Source organism: Tenebrio molitor, unplaced genomic scaffold, assembly GCF_963966145.1.
Source record: "Tenebrio molitor unplaced genomic scaffold, icTenMoli1.1 SCAFFOLD_620, whole genome shotgun sequence".
Taxonomy (NCBI): Eukaryota; Metazoa; Arthropoda; class Insecta; order Coleoptera; family Tenebrionidae; genus Tenebrio; species Tenebrio molitor.
Window position 1 is genome coordinate 20 of NW_027184187.1, and position 7,059 is coordinate 7,078.

The window sequence follows — 7,059 nt, forward strand, 5'->3', positions numbered from 1 at the left end:
GACGTGAAACAGCGATTTTTAATTAACTTTTATTATGTCATTATTATTATTATTAGGTTTCATGCATTATCGGTATTTTGCACCCATGCCTATCCAACTTGTAGTTATGTGGTTATTGTATTCGAAATAATTTAGTTGATTGAGGTTATGTTATGAATAAATTTCTATTTTGCCAGAATACAACTCTTCGGAAGAAGAAATCAAATAAACAATCGTACATCTGCTGAACAACCTAGTTGATGGTTGATGGATTTGCATTACCCAGCATATAGCCTAAATGTTCATCTTTAGTGAAATTAAAATTACTTAGCTTTTTTAAGAAAGAAAAAATTAGAACGAATTCTCATCGAAAAAACCGCGATTCCTACAAATGATACAGATGGTTTTGTAGTCGCGTATGTTATTGAATACAATGAGCCGACATTTTTCCGACTCTTTGTTTCATCGAAAACGTTGTTGACATTAGCAAGGAACGTTAAGGATTCCCTGAAACAGACAATTTCACTGTTTTGGAATAGCAGTATGTGCAAATGAGAGGACAGAAGACTTTGAAAAAAGGAGTGAACAAAACTGTACTTTAGTACAGAATGTTATGTTTATTTTAATTTCAATTGTTCCTGTTTTAATGAGATTTTTTATGTTCCTAAATCATTTTCTATTTTTTTTTTCATTAGAGAAGAGTTATTGTCGAGTTATTATCTCTACCTAGCATAAAAATTAAAATACTTTGCAACATTACGTTATTATACATTGCATATCTGACATAAAATACTTGCAAAAATTACTTAGCTAATTAATATTACGCATGACAACTCACATTATTTACTTTGCAAAACATTATAGAATACATAACAGATAATTGTGACCCTGTGTATTGTTCATTGGAATTAAAATAAAAAAAACGTGATTTCGTCAATCGCCGTTATTTGCGACTTCAGGCAACTGTCGCTAAGAGCTATTTTTGTTTCTCCGTTCAATTTCCCGATAAAATCGTCGACTTAGTTATTAACTAAGTTCTTCAGTTAGGTGGTATCAACAATACCACAATAGCCATGTTGCCGGAGTTTTTTGATAAAAGACTTGCTAGTTGGAATACAGAAAATATTTACCAAACACCTATTCACGATAATAAACCGGGGCACTATTGTGGGTTTTCGGTTGGTTTTATATTATATTAGGTACTCACCCTTCGTAACGTGTCTCCACGAAAAAACGTCACTTTCACACTAACCACCTTTCGTTTTAACTCTCGCGACGATAACTGAAATGTTGACGCGCGCCGGACAGATTCACGGACATACAACCACCCACCCACCCCGCGCCCCGGTTTCCGTCTGGACTGGTTCTGTCGTCCGAGTGAGTGCCAAAAATTAGCGTTCGTCTATTAAATGATTGTCGGATGATGATTATTGACGGACACTTTTATCGCACCCGATCACACTTTAGTTACTACCTACGTTTAGTATCGACGACGCATCGTTTCGATTATTGAAATTCGAATTGAATTTTTTTTTTTCTAGTTTTCGACGTAGATTCGCGTGACACAAATATTATGAGCCTTTTTGGATCGATTTCGTGTGCATCACGCCATTTCTACGGGCGAACGTGAATGTGTGATGTTGACGTGATGGAAGCAACGTTTAGGCAATCCGCATTACGTATTACTATCAATTATATTTTAAACGAATGAAAACTTCAATTCAGAAGTGTGATAATCCCGATCCATTCAAGTTTTGTTAATTTTAGATTAAAAATGCGTGAGTATTGTACTATTGCTAACGATGCCAAAACATCGCATATTCAATGTAAAAAGAACAAGAGCAACGGGCCATTAAGTTAATTTAAAAATAACTCGTACCGGATAAGTCGAATACGTATCCAGGGAAAATTTATTAATTTTAAAATTGACCGGCGGAAACAGGTTCTCGCCTCCCACCACTTTTGTGTAGCGGCCGCCAAATCAATTTTGTTTTTATATAATTGATTCAAAAAATTGAAATTCACGCATAGTTATCTGTGCCTGAAGTGGGTCATTTTCATTGCATTGTTAGTAAGATCGAAACCATAGAAACCATACAAAACGCATACGACTATTTCTGTTTTTCATTTCACGCACTGTTTTTTATTAGTTACCTAGCAACATGGTCACTGCATTGAAACTTCAGAGTTCCTTCAAAAATTTGAATTTTTAATTTCAATTTTTTGAATCAATGATTTAATATAAAAATAACTATTGTGGAAAACAGCAAAAAATAAAATAATACCACTAATTGGCGGCTGGTCAGGATAGACCTAACGTTCGAAATTTAGAAAAATATTTTTTTATTTTAATACTGTTACTTTTCTAATGAAGTGCGAAATAAGTTGTGCCCCATAGCTATCTTTTTTATTTTTCACTACGACAATTACAAAGTGTTGATATTCACAACTTTTCGTGAGCACTTCGATAGAAATGAACAAGAACGCAGGAAAATTCCACACCGAATATTAATATTCTGTCTTGGCCCATGTTTACTTTTATCTACCGCAAAACAAAATGTTCGGATTTGTCAGGGGTATTCTGATTTAAAAAAAGAAGAACATTTGACGAATATTTTAAGTCTCAAACGTTTGGAAAATAATGCAACAACAATTCATAGACTACAAAAAAGCCTATGATTCAGTACCACATTCATGGTTAATTAAAATTCTTAAAATTTATAAAATTAATATTAAATTAAATCACCTTCTTTATATGGATGACATAAAACTTAACAATAACTGAAAATCAATCAATATGTCGTGGTCATTACGAAAATTTAGAATATATAACTAAAGAAGGAGAAATCATTAAAAATTTAAATAAAGGAGAATTTTATAAATATTTAGGTATTAATCAATCAAATCAAATTAAATCTATTCTTTTGGTGTTATAAAATGGTCCAAAACTAATTTAAAGAATATAAATATTCAAACTAGAGTTCTCTTTACAAAATTTTGTAAACATCACCCCAAATCTGCTGTTGAAAGATTTAATTTACCACGCGAAAATGGTGGTAGGGGTTTTTCAAATCTAGAAATTCTACAACACAATCAAATTGCTTCACTAAAAAATTATTTTCTCAATAGAGCTCGTGATATGACACTATAGCAAATATAAAACAAAAGTCTTTACATGGGAGATATTTTAAAGAGCTGAGGGTTTTATATTTGCAATACAAGATCTTGCACCGTTTTGGCTCACAGCGAATATAAAAAACGTCATGATATATTCGCAAAAATTATACACATGAATTTAGCAGTTAAATTCAATTTATTAAAGGATACACAACCACATTACATTTATAAACCAGAAAGTTGTTTAGAAAATGACAATTACAAATTATATTTTGATCGCACAGTTTTAACTGACATTCACATTCAGCATAACAGACCAGACATTATTATTTTAAATAAACAACAAAAGCAAGCATATCTTTTAGATATAGCTGTTCCAAATTCACACAATATAACACAGACATATAATACAAAAATTAATAAATATATTATTATAATTTCAGCAACAGGAATAGTACCGCAATCTCTTTTTAAAAATTTAAAAATTTTGGACTTAGAGAACACATAAAACACAAAAAAGTCAAAATGTGGAGGCGAGACGCCGGTAATTATGTTGATAAGCACTGCACTACTGCCGCCGGGTGGAGGTGGGATACGAAAAGAAGATGCTCTCACTGCTCTCACTCACAATAAGTTCGGAAAAACCGAATTTTATTATCGTATTTAATTGACGTCACAGTTACTTTGGCGAAACAGGAGCTCGCTTTTCGAAGGCATGATGAAAAAGACAGACGAATCAATTTGATATATAAAACCTAACAGGAACGGCTGGTCCATGAGGTCATTTGGGTAATGACCCCCTAAAAAATAAAGGTTTTACCCAACACCAGCCGCGACTGCAATGTACACAAGACTATGACTGCTACATATTATGTTATTTCAACCAAATCAGAAGTACAATAATTTTGAAAAGTAAGTGCAATGTATACTTCTAAATCTATCTAAATTTATTAATATGTAATTTTTTTCAAAACTATCGATCTTTCTTTGAAACATTTTCAATTCACAATTCATTGTTGGAAGCGCTGTACTTTTTAGTATAAATACGTATACGAAAAATTAAAATAATAGTTGAATTAACACATCGTTAAATGTTACGAGGAACATAGTTTTTTGGATTACACAGCAAAATCTTGGAATTTCAGTCCGATATTACTCCATTGAGTCTTTGGACTCACAAATAAATACCTCGAAAAGCCGACAAACATCTGTCTAGAACTTTTCTAGTAACCAGAGGGTATCGTAAACGACCCGTGTTTAGACCTCTTTCGTGAAAGTGACCGACCGCCGGCGCCGCTCGATTTCGTCATAAATCTCAGCCGTACCCCCCACGATAATTGACAAGTCTGTCATACAGCCCTACCATTTAAAACCTTTATTCTCTTCGTTTTAAAAATAGTTTCGCATGGTTTTTCTCTCTTCTCGTTTTACAATGGTCCAGTGACTAATAAATGAGTGTTGTGTTATGAGTTTGTTCGAGCTCAAAAAAAACGTGGTTCGAAATTGTTTAACGTTTAACGAATGGTAAGTTATTCTAGTTTTTATGTTGGTCTTAACGTGTTAGGGGCCAAGAATACAACATTGTCTGTCCATTATAACATAGAACTGATATGTTGAATTCAGATCTCTAATTATTTAAAAACCAAAAAAATAAAGCAGCAGTCAAAGTGGCATGTACGCGTAACCTAATATATATTTTTTTTACATTAAAAGATCGCCGTCTTCCTCGTCGCACTTACGACATTTGCATATGTTATCTTTGTTAAACTCACGGAAGGAATATAATGAACCGGTCACCCGTCCAAGTGCTGACCGCTGCCCGCGTGGCTTACCTTCGGTGATCGAACGACAACCTTTACCGTTTGACGAGTTTTTATTCTGCAATTGTTTACAATTAATCGACAAAAAAAATTGTTTTCTTAATTATCTAGTACTTAAAGCTATGAATCTACATTATACGGGTCTGTGCATGTTTCCGAATACCTGCACGAAAAACAAATCGGTTCGGTGGTTGCTATGGATTTCAAAAAAAAAACAAAAAGTGTTGGGGGGCAACGGCACGCGGTGTTCCCAAGCGGTCACCCATCCAAGTACTGACCGCGCCCGACGTTGCTTAACTTCGGTGATCGGACGAGAACCGGTGCTTTTCAACGTGGTATGGCCGTTGCCGTGGTGTTTAGGTGTGATCGTTGGTGTAAAATATATTGCTTTTAACATTCCGATGCACGAATATGAACATCAAAACGCGATGCGTTTCGTTTCCGTATGCACTTACCCTCTGACGACCGACGTCGGACCGAACTAACGGGAAATCCCACAACAACCACCACGTCACGCTCTAACGACAAGAGAGACTACTAGACGGACTGGCGATCTCCCGCGTCGCACATTTTTCGACCGCCGGCGGCGGTGGAAAATCCAGAATTTCACCCCACCTACCGCGCTGCTTGCTCCGACGACGACGAGATTCCCACATTTGGATCGACCGAAATATGTAAGTAATATCAGGAAGTTCCGATTTTCGAGAGGAGACCTGTGTTTCTATTTACCTATCTATAATAATTATCGTTATAATCATCATATCATTATTATTATTATTAACATTATTATTTATTACCATTATTATTATTATTATTATTATTTATCGTCCCTCGGATTCGGCGATCTTCGAAAATCCAAGTTGGACCGTTAGACATTCGAACGCGGTGTGCGTGGCTGACGAGTTGTTATTTTTGGCGTTTTTTCTTCGATCTTCACCCCGACTTCGGACGACGCAGGTCGGACACGAAATTACGAAGAGAGAAAGACGGAAGAAAGGAAGAAAACCTGAAGATCCGTCGAAGAAAATATCGGAAAACTCGTAGGTGCGGCATCGGTCGGACGATGAAGACCGTCTCCTTTCGGATGATCCTCTCGACGGACTTTCGGCCGTCCCGAAGGGTCCGGACGGCAACGGGACCCGTCGTCGACTCGTCCCGTTTCAACTTCCGCCGAAAACGATCGACCTGAACGTCGGAGAGGCGGTTCGCGGCATCCTGTTGTCGGAATTGCCTCGGTTCGAACACCAGGTCCTTTCTGTGCTTCGACCGTTTCGGAAGCGTTTGGCGACGCGAAGATGTCGTAAAATCGAGAAGGTGGCGCGGTATTCCGGGAAGAGATGGACCAATATTTCGGCGAACGAAATATGGATTCCCGGAATCGACGCGTCTACCCCGCACCGCCGACGTAAACCGTCGGTCCCGAATCGAAACCGTGACGACCCGGATTTAGGGCTGGTGGTTGGAGGGGCGTGTACCTGATTCGAAACCCACCGACGTTCCGAGACGAACTTCGCTATCTCCAGGGAAACTTCGGAAACCGAGTTCGGCCAGCTTGATCACACGGTGGCGATGGTGATCGAGGAAAGAGGACGATGCCATCACGCGGGCAACGATTCCGAGGCCTGCAATTTCTTCGACGGCGGACGCGGTGCGCGTTCAGTCTTCCGTCCGCAGTGGCGACTATTTTATAAAGACTTAGAAAATTTTTTTGTTCAATTCTCGTTCACGAGGTGCTCGAAGTGTACGTGTGTGAGCAAGTGTTTTTTCAATAATTATTATTAACTTTTAACGTTTTAACGTGAAAGATGGCCGACGTCGAAAATCAAACAGCATCATCGGTCACCACCGGTTCCGCTGCCACCCCTCAATCCCACGCGAAGAAAGAGAAAAAAGCGAAAAATCCCAGGGCGAAACCGTCCCATCCTCCGACATCCGAGATGGTAAACAACGCCATCAAGGGACTCAAGGAACGCGGAGGATCGTCTCTTCAGGCCATCAAGAAGTTCGTCGCCGCAAATTACAAAGTCGACGCCGAAAAGGTCGCCCCTTTCATCAAGAAATATCTGAAAGGCGCCGTGGCGTCGGGATCTCTGGTTCAGACGAAAGGTAAGGGCGCGTCGGGTTCGTTCAAGCTCGCCTCGTC

The 7,059-nt window shown here is 38.0% G+C and overlaps 1 non-coding gene across 1 annotated transcript; it reads right to left on the bottom strand.

Moving 5' to 3' along the window:
* Positions 1-5,145: 5,145 nt before the first annotated feature.
* Positions 5,146-5,265, bottom strand: LOC138140941 (5S ribosomal RNA). The gene has a single exon (XR_011162848.1). It is a non-coding gene; the product is annotated as a 5S ribosomal RNA (ribosomal RNA).
* Positions 5,266-7,059: the final 1,794 nt, after the last annotated feature.